Source organism: Felis catus, chromosome D2, assembly GCF_018350175.1.
Source record: "Felis catus isolate Fca126 chromosome D2, F.catus_Fca126_mat1.0, whole genome shotgun sequence".
In the NCBI taxonomy this organism is placed as follows: domain Eukaryota; kingdom Metazoa; phylum Chordata; class Mammalia; order Carnivora; family Felidae; genus Felis; species Felis catus.
Genome location: NC_058378.1, coordinates 51681062 through 51704271, shown reverse-complemented (window position 1 = coordinate 51704271; position 23210 = coordinate 51681062).

Here is a 23210-nt window from a genome sequence, read left to right as displayed (position 1 = left end):
TATTAATATTGGATAAATTAGACTTCAAGACAAAAAGAGGAGAAAGAGGAATAACTCATCAAAAAGTCAAATGTGTATGAATCTAATAATAACTTCAAAACTCATAAAGTAAAAACTGAAAAACCAAAAGACAGAAACCAAATACACAAACCCACAATCATAGTTGGTGATTATAATATCCCTCATTCAGTAATAGAATATAGATAAAAATTAGTAAGCGACACTATCAATCAAAGGTACTTAATTGACATTTACCAAGCACTACACCCCCAAATTACAAAATACTCATGCTTCTCAAGTGCATGTGGAACATTTACTAAAATACCCATCTAGTGACCCATAAAGTAAATCTTAAGAGAAATTTAGAAGAATTGAAATCATATACAGTCTCAAGCAACAGTGAAATTAGAAATCAATCATAATAAGCTACTAGAAAACTCCCAAATATTTGGATTTTGAAAAAGCACATTTATCAATAATTAATAGCTCAGTGAAAAAATCACAAGGGAAATTAGAAAATATTTTGAACTTAATGGTAATGAAAATATAATTTATCCCCTGCGTGAGCAGGGCAGGGCCATAGAGAGAGGGAGATACAGAATCTGAAGCAGGCTCCAGGCTCTGAGCTGTCAGCACAGTACCAGATGAGGAGCTCAAACTCATGAACTGTGAGATCATGACCTGGGCTGAAGTCAGACGCTCAAGCAACTGAGCCACCTAGGTGCCCCAAACTCTATTTCTTAATAGATAATTGTTTACACTATCTACGTATTTTCTATTATGGTACAGCAGGATTTAACACACATAAGTTACTCTGCCCCATGCTTCCTCTCCTCCTTCCAGTAGAAACATGTCACAAGTTTTTTTTTTTAAAAGAATATTGAGGGGCGCCTGGGTGGCGCAGTCGGTTAAGCGCCCGACTTCAGCCAGGTCACGATCTCGCGGTCCGTGAGTTCGAGCCCCGCGTCGGGCTCTGGGCTGATGGCTCAGAGCCTGGAGCCTGTTTCCGATTCTGTGTCTCCCTCTCTCTCTGCCCCTCCCCCGTTCATGCTCTGTCTCTCTCTGTCCCAAAAATAAATAAACGTTGAAAAAAAAAAATTTAAAAAAAAAAAAAAAAAAAAAAAAAAAAAGAATATTGAGTATTTTTAGTGTTATGACTAAAATATCATTTCCTGCTGAAACATAATCAGAGTATACCATGGTTTTGTTTCTTTCTTTCACAACTTTTTATTAGCTCTGGCATTAATAATTGTCCAATTCTTATCATCTGTTTCATTTTCTCTGTATCTATTGCTAATGCTTCCCACTTGCTCCACCAGCCTCTCATAACAATTTTCTACATTGTAAACTTCTCCCCTGGAGCTTCTATTGATTTGCAACTCCTGCTCTTTAGAATGCTGCATTCACTATTGCATTCTGGGGTTTCTCTTTCCCATCATCCAGAGAATTCCTCTCCCCTGTCTTCGGTGTTGGATCCTAGGAAATTTTGAACCTCATATAATACTCTTCTTCAGTTGCTTTGTTGTTTTGCTGGTGAGGACATTAAAGAAGCTTCCTGAGAAAGAATGGATCATAAGTAATTTTGTTCGTGTTGCATATTTCTGTAAATTTTATTTCATCTTCTTGATTTATTGATGAACAGGATATAGAATTTTAGTTGGAAATCATTTTCATTTGGACTTTTGATAGCATTTCTCTATTGTATTCTAGTCTCTAGCATTGCTGTGAGAAGTCCCAAACCCTTCTAATTTTCATCCTGTTTGTATCTTTGAGTTTTTTGAAATCTCCATTTTTTGCAATATCTATTTAAAAAACAACAGCTTGGGGCGCCTGGGTGGCGCAGTCGGTTAAGCGTCCGACTTCAGCCAGGTCACGATCTCGCTGTCCGGGAGTTCGAGCCCCGCGTCGGGCTCTGGGCTGATGGCTCAGAGCCTGGAGCCTGTTTCCGATTCTGTGTCTCCCTCTCTCTCTGCCCCTCCCCCGTTCATGCTCTGTCTCTCTCTGTCCCAAAAATAAATAAACGTTGAAAAAAAAAATTTAAAAAAAAAACAAAAACAACAGCTTTATTGAAGTATAATTGACATGCAATGAACTGTAAAAGTTTAAAGTGTAGGAATTGATAAGTTATTCCTTATGTATGCTCATGACACTATGACCACAATCAAGAACATGTCCATCGATTTGGATACATCAGATTGGAACATTTGAAGTTTTCTTGGGCCCTTGTATCATCTCTCATTTTTGCCTCTTTGCTACCTCCCTTCCATGACTCATATCCAGAAAACCACTCACCTGCTTTCTATCAGTATAGATTCTTTTGCATTTTCTAGGATTTTATATATAATAGATTCAAAGAGTATGTATTCTTTTTTGCTTGGTTTTTCTCACTCAGAATAATTATTTAGAATCACCCATGTTCTCACATGTATCAATATTTCATTCCTTTTTATTATTCAGAAGTTTTTTTTATTGTTCACAGCTAATTCTAGACTTTATATGGAAATGCAAGTGAGCTGAAATAGTCCCTTTGTTTTAGGCAAAGACCAATGTTGGAGGACTTATACTATTCGATTTCAAGACTTATTTACAAAACTGCAGTGATCAAGAGAACATGGTATTGGCATAAAGGTAAACAATTTGATAAATGGAATAGAATCAAGATTCCAGAAACAGACCCACACATATATTGATTTTCAATAAAGGTAAGAAAAGAATATTCTTTCCACAAATGATACTGAAACAATTGGGATATTCATACGGACAAAAACGAACCTCTACTGTCACTTCATACCACACACAAATATTTATTTTAAATGGGTTATTTATCTATATATAAAAGCTAATGTAACTTCTCACAGAAAACAGAGGAGACTATCTTCCTTATCAGGGTATAGGCAAAGATTTCTTAGATAGGATATGAAAAGAATAAATAGTAACATTAAAAAAATCTTATACACACACACACACACACACATGCACACACATATTGGATTTCATCAAAAATTAAAAATTTTTCCCTTTGAAAGATTCCATTAAGATGACAAAAACGCAAGTCACAGACTGGGAGAAAAAGTTCATAATACATATATCTGATAAAGGATTATATCCAGAATATAGAAAGAACTCTTACAGGTCAATAAGAAGAAGACAACCCAATAAAAAATAAGCAAAAGATTTGGATACTTCACAAAAGAAGGTATACAAATAAGCCCATAAGCACACGGGAACTTGCTCAAAATCTTCCATCATGAGGGAACTGCAAAGCACAGCTACAGTGAGATCCTTTTACAAATGTACCAGCATGATTGTAATTAAGAAGACTGACAACAGCAACTGTTGGTGACGATCTAGAGCAACTGGAATTCTCATGCATTGCTGGTGAGACTCGAAAGTGACACAACCTCCTTGGGAAACAGTTTGGAGGTTTCTCATAAAGTTATTCATCCACTTACCAGCAATTCCTCTTGTAGGTATTTACCCAACAGAACCGAAAGCCTATGTCCACATAGAGCTGTACACATTTGTTTTAGCAACTTTATTTAGAAGAGCCAAAACCTGGATATATAATTCATATGTCTATCAAGAGGTGAATGGATAAAAAAATTGTGGTGTATCCATATCATAGAATCCTTTGCAGCAATAAAAAAAGAACAAGTATCGATACTTGGAAAAACATGGGTGGTCTCAAAAACTTAGGATGAGCTAAAGAAGCCAGGCACAAAAGATATATCCTGTGGAGTCCATCTATATGACATCGTAGAGGAGGCACATTTCATCTCTGCTGATGGGTCAGTGTTTTCCTGGGGCCAGGGAAGGGAGAGGTGATTGCTAAGGGACATAAGACAACTTTTAGGGATGATGAAAATGTCCTATATCTGTCTTGATCAGGGTGGAGATTACAGAAGTGTATACACTTGTCAAATCTCATTGAGATGTGCCCTTAATATGAGAGCAGTTTACGTTATGTAAGTTACAGCTCAATAAAGTTGATTTAACAATTGACATGATCACTGTATTGTGGGTTGCTGTCAGGTGGCATTTCTACTCTTGCATAATTTCTCTAGTTCATGTCACCCACAAATCCAGGCAAAGGGGAAGGGGAAGCAACATGACAAAGGAAAAAGAAAAAAAGAGAAACTAAAGTCCGTGGTTTCTAAATGCCCACTAGCTTAAAAATACAATACTATGTTTCATAATTTTTGAAGGGTAGGAAACGGCCACTGAATGGTGATGAAGTTAGTTTATTCAAGTGAATGTAAGAAAACTCACTCTGGAAATGGAAAAACTAGCATCTGATCCTGGTTTGTACCATCACACAAAAAGCAATAAATACGTGGATTGTCAATTTTCTGAAAATTAGAAGGCATCTAAATGCATTCAATGCTAAAAATCTGTTAATTAGAGTTGGCTCTTGATAGCTTACCAGGCTGTCCTCCCCTGGGCCATCATTTATACACATGGTTCTGGCAAAGAACTCAGAGATGAATATCAGAGGTTAACAGATTTCCTGTTTATAGAATGTGAAATACGTGGGGATTTAAAGCAGTTGTGTTTTATTTACTTTTAATTTTTATTTTTTTAACAGCAGTTAGTTTCTTTTAAAAATTTTTAAAATATTTATTTATTTTTGAGAGAAACAGACAGAATGTGAGTGGGTTAGGGGCAGAGGGAGAGGGAGACACAGAATCCGAAACAGGCTCCAGGCTCCGAGCTGTCAGCACAGAGCCCGACACGGGGCTCAAACTCACAAACCGTGAGATCATGACCTGAGCCGAATTCAGACACTCAACTGACTGAGCCACCCAGGCGCCCCAATTTCTTTTTTTTTTTAATGTTTATTTTGTTTTTGAGAGAGAGAGAGAGAGAGAGAGAGAGAGAGAGAGAGAACATGAGCAGGGTAGGGGCAGAGAGAAAGGGAGACAGAGCATCCAAAGCAGGCTCTCTGCTGATAGCAGATAGTCTGATGCGGGGCTCAAATTCATGAGCAGTGAGATCACGACCTGAGCCGGAGTTGGATGCTTACCCCACTGAGCCACCCAGGTGCCCCAGTGCAGTTGTGTTTTAAAGGAGGCCTTTTAGAAGTATAAGGGAGTGAGTCTAATGGAGGAGATTTCAGAAATGATGGGGGACAGTGAGATGGGACCAGTTTTCTATCACCCTTGTCACCATATCACCTGAAACAAGATTTCTCCCCTACGCAGGCCTGAAGCTATTTTTCTCAGCTGACATACAAGTTGAAATAAACAATGCATATTTTCTTGGGAAGATTCAGTTGTAAAGAGGTCTTAGATCTTACTTTGCTACACTAAAAAAAGGTGTGGGCGGGGACTTACAAATGAAAAGAATTATCAGACAAATCAACCAATTAAAACGCATAACCCTAATTATTTGGACCTGATTAGAAAAAACAAAATGTAAAAACAAAAAATTATGGGACAGAGCAATTGTGGATAGATAGTGAATGATATTAAGAAATCATTAAAGGGGTGTCTGGGTGGGTCATTTGGTGAAGCGTCCGACCTCGGCTCAGCTCATGATCTTGCGGTTCGTGAATTCAAACCCCACGTCAGGCTCTGTGCCGACAGCTCAGACCCTGGAGCCTGCTTCGGATTCTGTGCCTCCCTCTCTCTCTGTCCCTCCCCCGCTCACGCTCTGTCTCTCTCTTTCTCAGAAATAAACATTAAAAAAAATTTTTTTAATAAAAAAAAAGAAATCATTAAAAACATTTTAAGCACAATGATGGAATCTGGTTTTGTGTTTAAATGCATCCTGACATATTAATAGATGAGAGGACAAGACATCAGTATTACAGCTTTTGGAGCGTGTCCTAAACAAGGCCACCAAAAGAGGATTAAGAGCCCCTACAGCTTTTTGCTCTTCAGTTTGGGAATTGCCTTATGTCCTGCTCCCTTTTCCTTCCCTGCGTGATTTTCACAGCTTGGATCTTACTTGGCCTTCTACCTGATTCCCTCTTTGGTGCTGAATCCAGGTGGGTTTGGTTAAACTCTGGTGCTTCCTTGGCATGTTGTTTCCAGTATGGACTCCTACATGTCTACACACACCACGACCACAGGTAAGTGGCACTATGTCCCCCAATCTTGCTAAGCCTCATGGGTGTAACATTTTGAAAGGAGTGCCCAGAGACCCTGTGGGAGGGCGTAGAAAGAGTCTGATTTATGCCGTTTTTACAGCTGATCATCAGAATTGGAAAAGTGAGAAATTACGGGCACATTAAATGCCACCAAAGCAATGGATGAGCAATATTACTGATCCCATAGAAAAAAAAATCCTGAAAAATGCTAATTCAATTCACTTTCTAGTTACAGTTTGTATTTCAGCAGAATGCTATAAATTGTCATTCTTTAAACCACAGTTTAAGTAATACGATATTTTTAAGCTGCAGGTCATGTCCCTTTAATGTATTGTGAAATTAGCTTAATGGGCAGAAAAATGCACTTATAATAGACTAGACCAGGTCTGAATGGAATACAATAGAATGAAAATATGAAAATGAATCACCTATAGTAAAAAGTGAATTTTTTTGTAGAACTTTTTTTTTTGCGTATGTGTGTGTACACGTGTGTGTGTGTGTGTGTGCACACGTGTATGTGCTGTGTCAACAATGTAAAAATCAGTTTCTTACTGTGGTCGTTGCTTAAAAAGTTTGAAAACCCCTAGGTCATGAAATTTGTACATAAAATATGCAAATTAAAAAAAAACTCAAGGGGAGGAAAACAAGATAACTCAATGAAAATTTCTTTCCAACCAATTTCCGATAACCGGTCACCTGAATCAGGTAACTAAAGCTATACCGAGCCAGCCAGTCAGAAATCAGAAATAACCAGACAGAAGGAAGAGGATACTAGGTGTCACTTGATCTGTTGTTCTTCTTGTGTGGTTTTGCTTATTATGCTTTTCTATGGATTTTTAAGGGCCCTGTGCACTTTTGCTACTTAATAACTGCCATTTCCAGCCTGGAATTTGTCTGTCTCTGGATGTAGCTATTGTGATACAGCCGAGTGGAAAGATGAATAAGGCCACACAACTTTGCAGTCGGTCCACCCAGGGCCCAAATGGAGAATTCCGTCCTCCCTCCTTCCCTCCCCCACCCAACAGTTTAGGTCATGATATGAACAAGGTGAGAGGACATTAGTCACTCAATCACACACGGAAGCTGCAACAACCAAGGCTCCTACAAGGCTGGCTTATGTGGCAAGGCCATATTTGGCCAAAGAATGTGTGCCCTTTGAAATCCCAGCAGGCACATACCTACAGATTCTCAGCTGATGAAAGGTTTGTCTATTCCTGCAGCCCCAGGATGGAGCAAACAATCTTCTCCTTGCCAAATTTTTCAAATATAAAGCTTCTAGTAAGAGCTACAAGATTTCATAATGCCTACACACCTAGAATTTTTTTAAATTTTTAATGTTTATTCATTTTTGAGAGAGAGAGAGAGTGCGGGAGCAGGAAAGGGGCAGAGAGAGGGAGACACGGAATCCAAAGCAGGCTCCAGGCTCTGAGCTGTCAGCAAAGAGCCTGATGCGGGGCTTGAACCCATGAACTGTGACATCGTGACCTGAGCTGAAGTTGGCCACTTAACCTACTGAGCCACCCAGGCGCCCCATACACACCTAGAATTTCTTAATTCAAATACTCTAAAGGTTTGTGGTACGAGCAGCCTCTCACTCTTGTCCCAGAGCTGCTGCAGGCTGGATTTGCATGTTTCCATCCCTGTAAGTCCTGTTACAATAAAGAGCCCCACTGATAAAGGGGTGACTTCCCCAATGGAAAGGCATGTTGAGAGGGCATAATTAAGTCAGAGACTCTCTCTAAGGATGAGATGATCCTTTGGGAAATGAAATGTTCACACTTTGACTGAGGGGGTCAGGAGGAAATAAGTCCGAAAGTCTAAAAGGGGTTTGGGGTGGGGACCACATTCAGATAGAAATGATAAGAAATTTAAAATGTATTTATAAGATGTTTCACAATGGGATCTAACCGGTGGTGCATTCCTGGGCATGGAAGAAGCCAGGCCTACCATACTGAAAGCGGAATGAAGGGGAGCTCGGCATGGCTCTCCGAGCAGTCACCAGTGATTCATCTGGAGGCACAGGTGGGGCCCAGAGCAGAAGGCAGAGGATACAGTCCGTGTGAGCACCGTGGGTTCCCAAGACCGCAGGTAGCCCCAGCTCCAACCCAACTCTGATGCACACTGGGACTTTGCCAAGCTGTCTTTTCTCAGAGAACAGAGTCTGCTCAGGTGTATGTTCTTACCTCGTTGCAAATTTCAGACGAGGTGACAAGAGTGGTGTCTGGAGCTTTTCCTGGCAGAGAGAGTATTTCTCCCCTCCACTCTCCCAGACCTTGTTTTCCCTTTTTACCTCTCTCTGCTCCTGTTTCCCAGGGTAGGAGCCTGGCAATGGGGAGAGACTGAACTATGTTCCAATCCAGCCTCCCTATTTGCTTGCTAGGTAGCAAATCATTGAACTTCTCAAAGCCTCAGTTTCCTCAGCAATCAAATGGAGAGATAATACCCCTTTACCTTATAGGATTGTGTGAGGATTGAGATAGTGTACGTAAAATGCCTTGCAAACATTCAACACTCAAGGTCAGCGGTTCTCAACCTCAGCACTTTTGACCCTTTGGCCAGATAAGTGTTTGTTGTGGGGGGCTCTCTTGTGCATTTTAGGATGTTTAGCAGCACCCCTTGTATCTGCAAATGAGATGTCAGTAGTACCCCACCCCCTTGGTTGGCTTCCATCCTGTTCTCCTTTCTCTCTGTCTCTCACTTCCTCTCCTCTTCCTTCCTTTACTCCCCCATCCCTCCATTTTGGGAAAGCAAACTTCCCCGTTAGGAATAGCCCAGATGGCATGGAACTAATGTCTCCAGCAAATAGCCAGAGAGAACCTGAGGCCAGCCTGAAGCCAAGTGAGTGAACTTGGAAGAGGAAACTGTTGCCCTAGGCAATACCTTGATCACAGCTTTGTGAGTCATCCTGAGTCAGAGGCACCCCGCTAAGCCATGGCCAGATTCCTGCTCCACGGAAACCCAAGGTACTAAATGTGATTCTTTGAAGCTGCTACATGTTGTGATAATTTGTTAGGCAGTGATAGATCACTAACACAAGGACCAACAGTGTATCAAGTAATATACTGGTTGCTGCATTGGGAGCAGATGAATGAGATGGAGTCTCTGCTCACCCAGAGGTGGCTCCACAGGGCAGGCGTCCATGGCATCATTTCATTGCATTGCATTGCATTTTTCTTCTCCTCTCCTCTCCTCTCCTCTCCTCTCCTCTCCTCTCCTCTCCTCTCCTCCCTTCTCTTCTCCTTTACTCTCCTTCTCTTCTCTTTTGCACATACACATCCATTGCATTAGGTCCATTCAATATGTATTGCTTGTTTGTCCTGAACACATTCAATGCTCTCTCTATATATGATCTTAGAATTCACAATCTCTTTACCTTTTTGTAGGGCTGAAGTTTACCTTTTAAAACGTGTATTAGGGAGGCACCGGGGTGGCTCAGTGGGTTGAGCATCTGACTTTTGATTTTGGCTCAGGTCTTGATCTCACGGTTGTGAGATCAAATCCCGCATTGGGCTGTATCCTGGGTGTGGAGCCTGCTTAATATTCTCTCTCTCTCTCTCTCTGTCTCTGTCTCTGTCTCTGTCTCTCTGTCTCCCTCTGCCTCTCCCCAACTTGCACTCTCTCAAAAAAAAAAAATTCAAGCAACTCTCCACGGAAGGGGGGCAAAGAGAATGTTAAGCTAAATGTCCATTGTTCTAAATTTATCTCCCAATTTTATTCAATATATATTTTTACATTTTTCTTGGTTATCATCAGTGCTATACTATTTTGTGTTCTCCTTTTCCTTAATGTGTTTTATTGCAAAAGTAACAAATAATTGATATAAAGAAATTAAAATAATACAAGAAGGCATAAAGAAAAAGTATGCCATTTACCAGAATTAATGACCGTTAACAATTTTACATGTATCTTTCTAGATAGTTTCCATGGAATATAATATACCACACAAATAGATATATATTTTTATTGCTGAAATTCTTTGGTTTCAAAGGATAAGAACAAAAGCAAACTAACTTAAGCAAAAGGAGAGACCTAATTGGCTCAGAAACCCCAAATTTTGGAAGGATAGGAGTAGAATTGGCCTTCATAATGATTGAAACCAGGACTAGAACATCATCAGGAATCACTTTTTTGTCTTTCATCTCTATGTCTTTTTGCATGTTAGCTTCAACGTCCTACCTTGAGTTCTCCATGAGTCAGGAGATAGGACCATCAGTAGCTCCCAGTTCTGAGCCTTAAAACTTTGTGACCAAAGAGGAAAGAACATTGTTCTTTTGACTTGAAAAATCCCAGGGCATGTTTCTACCTGGTTCACTCTGTTGATTAATCAATCACTCTAGATAGGGACATGAGATATCACGAGTGGCTCAGCTGGAGTCACATGCCCAACCCATTGCTGAGGAAAGTGTCTGTTACTAGAAAAGGCAAGGGAAGGATGCTCGGCAGCCAAGAACAATAGATATTCATCCCATTTTTTTAATCCAAGTAGGATCATAACATGAATATTATTCTCGTATGTGTTTTAGTCAGTAAATTATGTATCATGTGTCTCTTTCCAAACCAACATATATTATAATAAACTTATCAAACAAGATATATTCAATAGAACAGAATTATGAAACTGCTTTGGTTTTCTCTCCAATCATGTCTTTCCATCATATTGCATGAAATCTCTCTGACATTTCTGACCCTCAATGATATCTTGAGCAGATCTTATAGCTTTCTGACCATTTCTATTACTAAAATGTCTAGAGTAGTCTAAAACTAAATTTCACATCCAATTTTTAAAAAATTAAAAATATTTTTTTTCTCATCCCATATAATGTTTGTTTTCTTCCTCAAACCCACCAGGTACAGGGCAGACCTCAGGGAGAGGATGTGAAGTAGAGTGTGGGTCACCTTTCACTTTTTCTGCCTTCCTATTTCTTTCATTGGGATGAGAAGGAGGGAGAATCAGAGAGACAAGTGTCTCTTATTTATAGGATTGTTACAGGTTGAATTGTGTCCCTTTTCAAATCATTTGTTGAAGTCCTAACTTCAGAATGTGACTGTATTTGGGAACAAGGCCATGAAAGAGATGATTAGGTTAAAATGAGGACATTAGGGTGGGCCCTAATCTAGTCTCACTGGTATCCTTATAAGAAGATGAAATTTAGGGCACCTGGGTGGTTCAGTCAGTTGAGCGTCTGACTTTGGCTCAGGTCATGATCTCATGGTTTGTGAGTTCAAGCCCCACATCGAGATCTCTGCTGTCAGCATGAACCCGCTTCAGATCCTCTGTGTCCCCCTTTCTCTGCACCTCCCCCACTCATGCTCTCTCTCTCAAAAATAAATAAACATTAAAAAAAAGAGAGAAGAGGAAATTTGGACACACAGAGACACCAGTGGCTCATGTGCATAGAGGGATGATGATGTAAAGTCAAGGAGAGAGGCCTCAGAGAAACCAATCCTATAGGCTCCTTGATCTTGGACTTCCCGCCTCCAGAACTATGAGAATATAAATTTCTGTTGTTTAAGCCACTTGGTCTGTGGTGTTTTGCTATGGTAGCCCAAGCAGAGGAATACAGTGATGATTGTTGGGGTGTTCAGATGCTTCTCATTATATTCTAAAGGCTGCCTTGTTCATAGGTCACATATGTGGCTTCTTCAGTGGGCTCCCAGAAAGTTCTCCTCAGGGCACAGTTCTTTGGTATGGAAAATATTCTGGAGTTCAACTTTTTGCAATTCCCTCTCAGTTCCCACCCAGGATAGTTCATGCTGTAGTCTCAAGTTTGAAGAGGGGGAAAGGCGAGGTGGGGGGAGAGCAGTTCTCTCCTGGTGACCAAGCCTCTTGTAAAGGGTACCCAGTAAGGTGTCTGGAGTCCAGCTACATTCCAAAGATCATTTCACTCTCGGGAAGCCCACATGTCCTTGTCACGCCCAAGAGTGGACAGGCAGACTGCTCCGTAGCTGTGGTCTCCTTGTCCAGCTCAGTCTCCTTTTATTTCCTGCTCAGATAGACACAGAGGACAAATGAGCAGTTCTACTGAATAAGCAGCTATGCAAACAGAAAGTAAAGTGTGATGACCCCTGTCTTGCCTGCACCTCTAATCTCTATGTGTTTCCCCTTACTTAATTATTTTGAGGGACAGTCCCCTCACGAGGAAAGAAAGAGAAACCATAGCACTTCCCACAAGCCTGACATCTGAAGACTGAAAATTCTCCTTGAATTTGTTTCCCAAAGTGGTTGCATGTATGTATAGGTTAGAGGCAATTATGTGCCAACAGTTGAATAGCAGAGCCAATCTAGCTGTTTCTTATCTGCTCTGAAGAGGTACCTGACCTCTAATTACTTCAGACACCCTTTAGACAGCCCAATCTCTAGCCAATTCTGAAACAACAGCCTATTACTTGTCAGTTTCCTTTAAGTTTATTTTAATGACTTGCATGCATGAAAACATAATTTATTTAACTCATCCTCTGCTGATAAACATTTGGGTAGGGTCCAGATTCTTGCTATTGCTTCAGTGAGTGTACTCATTATTTTTGTGAACATGTGAGTGTGGGTATGGATATGTTTCATGGGCTAAATTCCTAGAGTTAAAACCGTTGGATGAAAATAGATGAGCACAATTTTTTTTCCATACATTATACACTAAGCTCTTACATTATTGTAAAGTAAAATTGACGTTTTTATTTTGGCATACAGTTCTATGAATTTTAACACATGAAGAGATTCATGTAGCCACTGCTATAATCAGGATTAAGGGTTTGAACTCCCAAACCATGAAATCATGACCTGAGCTGAAACCAACAGTCAGACTCTGAACCCACTGAGCCACCCAGGTGCCCCGCATGTTTCTTATTAAACAGTTATGAACTAAATCACATAGTGGAATAATGTGTAAGCACAGTGCAAATAAGAATAATAAAACCTATACCCTTATATCTGTTCCCCAATTTAAGGTCTAGAATAGTATATGCCCTCGATACCTTGTGTTCTCATCTCTTAATGATATCCCCTCTTCGTAGGCTTGAGGGTGCCTCTTCAAACCAAAATTCTTTAAATGTTGTTTAATATTGATTTGGGAGAGGGATCGAATTGTTTCTCTGTACTGAAAACTGAATTATTCAGTGGTGCACAGAAGAATGCCCCCCCCCCCCCAGAGACATTCTAACCTCTAGGATTTGTGACAAGAGGAATTTTGTAGATGTGATTAAGGACCTGAGATGGAGAAATTATCCTGGACTATCTGGATAGGGTGGGGGGCTCAATGTAATCACAAAAGGTTTTTAGGAGAAGGAAACAGCACCAGTGTCGGGAAAGGAGACATGATGATGAAAACAGGGGACGGGATCATGTGGAATGATGTGGAATGCAGGCAGCCTCTAGAAGCCAGACAGGCCTGTCCTTTACTAATGATAAACTAGTGTTGTTTCAAGCCACTAAGTTTGTGGTACTTTGTTACAATAGGAAAATAATAGGAAAGCAATACACTCTTTATCTTTTTAAAAATGTTTGTTTGTTTGTTTGTTTGTTTAGAGAGCATGCATGTAGTGTCGGGGGTGGGTGGGTAAGGGGACGGGAAGGGGCAGAGAAAGTGGGAGAGAGAGAGAGAATCCCAAGCAGTTTCTGCACTGACAGCCTACAGGGGTCTGATCCCAGGAACTGTGAGATCATGATCTGACCCAGAATCAAGAGCCAGACTCCTAACCCAGATGACCCACTTTATCTATGTTTTTAAAAAGATTTATTAAATTCTCTGAATATGACTTTTAAACATTTTAATTTTAATACAATTTCAAGTTTACACAGGAGTCAAAAGAATAGTATAAGAAACACCTTTATTCCCTTTACCTAGATTCACCAATTGTTAATATTTTGCTCCATTTGTTTATTATTTGCTCTCATTCTTTCCCTCTCTAATTTTTTTTTAAAAAATTTGAAAATACTTTACAGACATTATGATTCTCTATCCATAAGTTCTTTTCTGTGTATTTCCTAAAAGCAGGAACTTCTCTTCTGTAACCACAACACAATGATCAAAATCATCAACTGTAGCTTTGATGTAATACTATAACCTAAAATTCCTAACTATATTGCTCCCAGGGCCCCAGTACTGTTTCTATAGTGATTACTTTCCTTGACCAAGGATCCAATCCAGGAGCACGTGTTGCATTTAGCTGTCATGTCTCTTTGGTCTCTTGTAATCTGGAATCGTTTCTTCATCTTCCCTTATCTTTCATGTTTTTGACAATTGTGAAGAGGACAAGCTAGTTATTTATAGGAGATTTTTCTATTTTACTTTGTCTGACATTTCCTTGAGATTCAATTTGGGTTATGCATTTTTTGGCAGAAACCCCACAAATGTGATATTGTGTCCTTCTCTGTGCATCACCTCAGGAGGCACGCAGTCAGCTTGTCCCATTATCGATGATGTTAATCCTCTGTACAGTTACTGTTTCCCCCTGTGTAATTAATAAGTAACCTGTAGGGGCGCCTGGGTGGCGCAGTCGGTTGAGCGTCCGACTTCAGCCAGGTCACGATCTCGTGGTCTGTGAGTTCGAGCCCCGGGTCAGGCTCTGGGCTGATGGCTCAGAGCCTGGAGCCTGTTTCCGATTCTGTGTCTCCCTCTCTCTCTGCCCCTCCCCCGTTCATGCTCTGTCTCTCTCTGTCCCAAAAATAAATAAACGTTGAAAAAAAATTAAAAAAAAAAAAACAGTAACCTGTAAGGGGATACTGTGAGTGAGATTACCTTCTTAACCTTATGAACCACCATGTTGATTCTAGCCTTCCTTATTTCCATTTTTTAACTCCCTTCTTTAAACATTGAGAATTCTGGATTCCATGGGCTAATATGATATTTTAGCCTATTTGAAATGGTCTCTCATCTCACTATTTTCCCATTACTTACAACTCAGGGTCATAAGTCATTCATAGTCCTTATGAAAGGACATAATTTATGCACATGCAGTCACAGATCCTGTTCAAATTATGTTTAAAGTTTCTTTTTTGGACTTTTGTGTTGCCAAAAATTTTTCCATTTTTCTATAATGTTACTTTCACTTTCACTTTTTTTTGGGGGGGGGGCAACTTATTGAAATAGAAAAGGTTTATATTGTATATAAAAGGTTTATAATTTAAGTAATAAAATAAACCACCTTTTAGTTTAAGAATTTCAGCTGACCTACAGTCATTATTACCCGGCAGGTCCCATGGTTGGTGGCACAACTGATTATTCAAGTTCCAGAGAATATCTCAAACATAACCAATACAGGTAAGTCTCTGTGTGGTAAATGTTTTTCTTTTTTCCACATGAGGGCACTTTGACTTCAGTGGCAAACATGACACAGACTTCTGATTGATTCTAGAGATGTCTTAATGACTATTAGTGATTGCTCTCGGGAAACTGACTGGCCTGCACTTCTCCCTAATTCGGGTTCAGGTTGGGTCAGCCTTGGCCAGAACTGAGTTTTCTAAAGGATCATCTAAACTGATCGGTAGTTTTGCATTTTCTGGAGATGATCAATTTAAGATCAGAGTCCACTATTTAGTATTCTAGCTTGACATGATCAAGGACAGAAGGGTCAGAGAAGACAGTGGCCATGATAACATTTGATTAATGAAGAGTCTCTCAACTATGGGAAGAGTTGTTTTGATAAGAACATTCTGTGCAGGAGAGGGTAGCCAAGGAGAAATATCAATGTACCATGAACCCAAGAAACATCAGAAAAAGTTCATAAAAGTATCTGACATGCATTCCCAGAAAAAGCAGAGTGGTTATACAGATGGGGTTGGCCCCAGACAGACTTTGGTTTGAGTCCTGGTTTATTGAATGACTTTCAATGATTTGTTTATCAAATGACTGGCTAAGCTGCTTAACCTTTTTTAAGATTTAGTTTCCTTCTCTATAAAATTGGGATAATAAAGGTGCTTATATTACATGATTATTGTGAGGATTTATTAATATGTGTGCCAAGCTCAGTAAATGTCAGCTGGCTATAACTGTACAGAGTCTATCCAATAAAGTGTTTAATTTGTCAATTCTTAGTTTTTTGAGTATCAAGAGAAAGGGTCAAAAGTGATTGCTCTTTAAATGGCAAGGTAGTCTTTAAAACAACAGGATCATGACTAGCAACCATGTGGGTAGAGAGAATATGTGAACATCCTAGTGGTGATGGTGGTAGAGCTGAAGAAATTTTGTCGCCTCAGGATAGCACAATGGACTTACTATGATGTCGTATATTGTGTGGACATATCCCAGAACACAGTGAGCAATACCTATTATGGCATAATTAGGTGAATATTAATCACAGGTCTTTTTATTTTTTTTGCAATAGTTGGTGGAACTATGATGTCTCCAATATGTAATTACAGAGGAAAATGATTAGGAAATGATGGTAAAAGGGAAAAATCAGGATCCTATGGCTGACACCCTTAATCACTATCAGTAATTAGAAGGCACATAAATTCAGGTCAGAGACCCTGCCTACATCCCAATAAAGTACAACCCATGGGCACTGAGCCTGTAGACCTGGTGTCTGTCCAGTACTTTAAATCTGGGGACTGTTCTTATTTTTGGCCATGGTGGTCATGTTTCCTCCCAGCTTAGTCCCTGAGCTTGGTCTCTGCCATATATTCTCAACACTGACTTCTCTAGTGTCTACAGGTGGCATCCACCATCGGTCTCTGAAGCCAGATGCTTCATGCTTTAGGTCTAGGACATCAGACATGTTGAAAGGGTGGGATTTGTAACTTCTCCAGGGGATATCGAGAAAGGATGGCTTGTGGAGGGAGGCTTCTGGATCAACAGGATCACCTCAGGCCTTGCCCAAGATGCAAAATGGGTCCAGATCACTGGACTGAGGGATGGCCATACTCTAGGACTTGACTGGAATCTAGGACCCAGGACCATAACTCAATATGTCTTCTTTGGCTGCCTGCTACCTGGATTTTAACTTCCTAGCCAGATCAGTCAGTTATACAAAGCAGATTCAGCTCCAGCCCACATCTGAATAACAGACATTATCATCTACGCTTGGCAAAAACAGAAGCGTGAAATGTGAGTCAGTTGTTTTATTCCACTTCCTGGTGGAGAGAGACAGTTTCTCATCCCGTGTGAATCGAGTCATTCAGGAAGAAACTCTATTCCAGAAAATTATTCAGACAGCGATTGTGGCTGCTCCCAATTAGACACAGGCTGACTCAGGAGGCAGGGTCCTGACATGGTGGGAAGGGGGTGTTACCCAGCTGTTCCTGACCATCATGCCAGGCTGGCCTCTTACTCAGTCTCCTCGCACCCGTATTTCTTCCTGTAGCTAATTATTCCAATTATAATTACTGCCTATTTTAGAGTAGCACAACCAGTTTTTGCTGTTATGTACACCCTACCCGAACACACATGCTCTCTTTTAAGGAGGTGGATTCCAGCCAATGGAGGGCATTTTCTTTGCTGTGCCCGGATATGATGCCAGTGAGAGAGGCTGGAGGCAAACTCAGAAGCAGAGCTGAATTGCTCACCGTGATGGGGGTGGGGGTGGGGGGCAGAAAAGAAAGTTCCGGGGTAGGAGAACATACAGGAAGATGGAGACACAAGACAGAACTGCTTCACAAAGGACAGAGAAAAATGCAGGTTGGAGATCAGACACATCCTGAGAGAATCTGGAGTATTCCCTGAGGTGCGTAACCACAGAAACCAAACCCCTTCCTTCATCTCCTATACAGAATCTTGGTCGACACTTAACATCGCTCATTAATGCGTTCGGTGCAGCGAGGATTTTCTATTTACTTACTAGAAAGAAGGCTGATGCTGTGTCCAGTGTCAAGGTTAGCAGGAGTCCAAAAAAAGAGAAGCCGTTTGCAGGGACAGTGACATTGGAGTTACTTGTATAATTACAGTATCTTTTTAATGCCTGTTTCCCTGACTAATCTATAAGCTCCAAGAAGATGGGACTTACATCTCCTCTTGACACAACCCCAGTGCCTAGCACAGCATTGGCCCGTCAGAGGTGTTCCAATATTTGTTGGATGAATATACAAATGGATGACTCCACTCAATGGCTCCATACAGCTTCTGATCCCCAGCTGAACTGAAGTCTACAAGACAACGTTGCTTTGTCCCTTTGCCCAAGTTCTGCAGGGCATCAGATCGATGCTTTGGTGGACGGTGGCTCTTAGCAGCTTTCAGGGCAGTGCTTTTAGAAAGTCGTGCCTCCATCCTATTAGGTGGTGCTGTTGGCTGACAGCATAACTGAACACTACACGTGGGAAATAACACAAGCCATCAAGACACCCACTTTATTTAAAGTGGAGGAGGCCAATCTGATTTCCATAAGTATTAAAGTCACAACACTGCTCTGGGATTTTGCACGCTGACTTATAAGGAAAAAAGAAAAAAGAAAAAGAAAGGTCTGCTTGAAGACTTGCCTAAGTTCTTTCCCTGTGACCCTCTGGGAACTTCCATTGTGAAGAGGAGTTGAACTCCCAATCACGACACTTAGGAGGGAATATAAAGTATATGGAGTTGCAATAACCTTCCATTTTTTTTTTCCTTAGGCTAAAACAAAACGTATTCAATTGAGAAGGAAACTCTACAGTCTGCAAAGCGCCACTAAAAAAGAATGGTATTTTGAGTCAGAAGATGTGGGCGGAAAGCCCAGCTCAACCACTCACCAGCTACGCAAGTTTGGAGAAGTCAATCTGAATGCTTGGAGCTTCAGTTTACTCATCTATCCGATAGGAACATCACTATGATGTGTGTACATGACACGTTGACTCAACAGTTTTGATGTGGCTGCTTCGGCTTAGCCATTTTCATGTGGCCTAAAAAATAACAAATCTTTTACACTTTACTTTTTTTTTTTAAGTTTTAAATCAATGTGTTTATGAGAACCTTTAACCCATTCCTGTGTTCCACTCCAAGCCTGGCCCAGCACGGAAAATTGGGAGTCAAAAGTGAATCAAAAGACTATGATATGTGCTACATACAGAACTTGAAAATTAAGGGGGAAAATGATTGTTTCTGGGGGAAAAACTGCTACTTATTACAAGAAACCAACAGCAGCAACTTCCATCTACATGAGTAGTGACATAATTTGTATGAGGGGAGCTTTGTTTAGGAAAATACATTGAAGCTCCCTTTGGGAGTGGGTTTGGTCTGAAAGGAAGGGGGGAGAGGAGAGAGAGAGAGAGAGAGAGAGAGAGAGAGAGAGAGAGAGAGAGAGGAGGCTGAATTTCTTTGCAAAATAAATTAAGGAAATTGTGGGGTTTCTCGGGAGCAGTCTCAGAGACGGAAAACACATGTAGGGAGGGAAGGGAAGAGACCCAAGATGGTGGCAAACTAAATCCTAAAGAGGAATTGCCTGTGACAGAGAAGGGCAATTAGTCTAGAGGTGTTCCAAATCTTCTTATTTTAGTAACTGATTTTGTTCAGAAAGCAATTAATAGAAAGTATAATTTTAACTGTATAAAACCAGTAATACCAGAAATGTGGGAAGATGAAAAAAATAAAGAGCAAGAAAAACGTTTCTAGTTAAGAATATTTCCTCGTATTTGCAGTTTTGCTACCCTGTGTCTAGGTATGGCTTTTGTTTTGTTTATCTTTATTTGGGACTCAGCATATTTCATAATGTCGAGGACTTATGTCTCTTTTTCAGTTCTGAAAAATTCTTGGATTTTATTTTGGGCAAATTCCCTCTTTATTCTTTCTACACTGTTCTTCTGGAACTCCTATTCGGCAATGTTGAACTTCATCTGCGATCTGTGTTTCCAGAAAGCAGGATGCTTAAGAGCCGCCCACCCCCCAATTCTTTTGCATTCTGGAAACAGCTAAACTTGAAGGACCTCCCTGCCCTTGTATCCTCTGATATGACACCTGTCTCTGTTTTTCCTCATGATTCCTACAAGTCTTTCCATGACTCTCTTGTTTATCTGCCTCTTTAAAATTCCAGGCCCCCTTCCTTTTCACAAGACGTTCCCCATCAGTGAACATTCACTTATCACAATATCCTATTTAAAGTCATCTCCCAAATTCTCTGGTTCACTTTGTTCTTGGTATATTATGTATATGTAGGATTAATGTTCTTACTTATCTCTCCGTCTTTCTATTTCTATTTTGTAATTATCACCTTTTTATCTCTCTGTGCTGCATTGTTAGTAATTTGTTTAAATCTATCCACTAGTTCACTTATTCTCTCTACAATGCCTAGTCTGGTATTTAAACAGTTTTTCACTTTTAAGAGTTCTATTTATTCTCTTTCTCTCTCTTTGCCTATTCTTTTCATATCCTATTGTGTTCTTTCATTATGATGTCTTTATTTGTTTTAAGAATACTTCTGTTTTAGTCTTATAGATGGCTCTACAGGTGGTCCCCACCGAAGATGGTTTGCCTTAATGATTTTTTGACTTTATGATGGCACAAAATGTTATGCGTTCAGTAGAAACTGTACTTCGAATTTTGAATTTGGATCTTTTCCTGGGCTGGTACGCTGTTATATAATTCTGTCTTTTGATGCTGGGTAGGGGCAGTGAACTTGGCTCCCAGCCAGCCTTTCAATCATGAGGATAAACAACTGATACACTTAGAAAGATTCTATATCCATACAGCCATTCTGTTTATCACTTTCAGCATAGAATTCAGTAAATTACATGAGATACCCAACACTTTATTATAAAATAGGCTTTGTGTTAGGTGCCTTTGCCCAACTGAAGGCCAATGTATGTGTTCTGAGCATGCTGAAGGTAGGCTCAGCTAAGCTATGATGTTTGGTCGGTGAGGTGTATTAAATGAGCTTATGACTTTGGATACTTCCAGCTTATGATTGGTTTATTGGGATATAACCCATCATGAGTTGAGGAAGATCTGTACTTTCTCCAGATCTTGAAAATGCTGCTTCTCCTGTTTGTTGCTTCTGCCAATTCTCCCTCGTGGTAGATTGTCCACTTGTATCATTTGTGATGTCTTTACTCTGAAGTTATCTTAGTTTGTTTAGAGGTGCTGATTCCTGTGTGCTCTGAATTATACACATATTCCTTCAGAACCAGTTTGAGTTTGCTTATGCTTCGGTCCCAGTGGTTTTACAAATCCTAGACCAACTGTAATGTTAATTTATCACTTTGTTTTCCTGCAATCTAAGGGTAGTAAAACTTTGGGTCTTATACCCTTAGGTATGTGTATGAGCTTTGATTTCTCATGGCGTATGTAAATGTTTTCCACCCAGTGTTCTGGTTACCCTCAAGACTCATGGACGCTTTCCCAGGATAGTGGATGGCGGTTTTTCTAGCTGCATTTTCATGATAGTTTTTCAAATTTCTCAGCTTGTTTTGCTAGAGACATGTTACCAGTTCCTTCTTCACTTGAGCTGCTCACACACATAGGCTTTTAAAATTATTTCTTAATAAAAACAAAAGATAAACAAAACTTAGAGATATGTTCCCGTAAGGCTTAATTTGCCTGTAGTCTTCCATGGGTCTCTATACAATTTCCACCATTCTCCTGTTGTCATAATATGGAACGAATCATGCAGATAAACCTAAATTTCCAACCTTGATTTCCATGGTAAAGCCTTCTTCTATTAACTGAGTTTTAAGAGGTGCTGGCCCGGTTGTAGTCAGTAGTCGCAAGAGCAAACTGAAATTTTCTAATGTTAAGCAGTGGAGGAAGAACATCCATGTGGGGAGGGAATTTGGAAGCTTATAATTAAAATCCCAAGAGATTCCCCTTCCTTTTGCTAATTACTGTTGCTACCACCCTCCTGACTTAGCAGGTGGCTGCTGTCCTCCATGCGTCTCTAGGTCGTTTAAAATGACCTTCACTTAAAATGGAAGGGAAAAGAAATCAGGGACATAAAATGGAGCTAGGAATGAGGTTTTTACAAGAATGCATACAAAGGAGTCCTCACGCTCTTGCTATGGGAGGGACCTAAATTTGTCTCTAAGCTAGCCAATTCAAAGAGGGAAACATACTTGGTTACGCATTTCATAGTGACTAAGAGATAAAAGCAAATAAGTTGGCCAACTGAAGCTTGGGGTACCAATATATAAGGAGAGCTAATGTGAGGGGGAAGTTGAAAGAAGTATTTTGATATGTGTCTTAGTCAGCTTGAGTGGTTATAACAAAATACCATAGACTGGGTGGTATAAATGACATTTATTTCTCACAGTTCTGGAGGCTGAGAAGTCCAAGATCAAGGTGCCAACAGATGCAGCTCTTGGTGAAGGCTCACTTTCTGGCTTGTAGATGGCCACTTTCTCCCTATATCTTCACATGGTGGAGAGAGAAAACTCTGGTGTCTCGTCCTCTTATAAGGGCACTAATCCCATCATGAGGGCTTCGCTGTCATGATGTCATCTACACCTAATTATCTCCCAAAGATCCTACCTCCTAATGGCCTCACACTGGGAAGTTGGCACTTGAACATATGAATTTGGCAGGGTTGGGGGACACAAACATTCAGTCCATAACAATACACTACTTGGAGTGAGGAATATGAGACCCCAAAATTTATGCTTGGGAAAGAATAAATACCACACTGCTTTTCAAGGAGAATGGGTCTTAACAGATATTTTGTTTTGTTAACATAGAGTTTGCAAGTTTGGGGCCAGAGCTGAAGAGAGACTAAGAGCTACTCCTGTGGTCTTTTCCTGCCTTTCTCCCATATTTTACTTATCCTTCTCTCTAAATGAAAGTAGTGTTTGCAGTGGCACCAAGTTTTTTTAATTTATTTATTTATTTTATTTTATTTATTTATTTTTTTAGCCTGTATGGAGAATCCACATATTTCCATCCAGTTTTGTTTTGACATGAAATTTCCTCGCTAATCCTTTTATTATGTCCATATTTGCTTTTCTCTTCTATTTTTTATTTCTGAGTCTCTCAAACCTTCCATGTTCACATTACTCCTTCTTGTCACCCCATATATAGGGTTGAATAAACAATTCTTTTCATGAGTGGGAGAGCTTCACAAGAATTCCATGAATCAAGGGCAGGGCTGTCAAGAAGTGGGTGATGTGGTCCTGGGAATTCTAGCCCAAGGCAGAATTTTCTCCGGTCATAAGGAGCAATTAGGTTGAGTAAGAAATTTACTTTCCTTCTTCAATCTTCATTTTCATACCTGAAAAAAAAAAGACTTGAAATAGATGTAA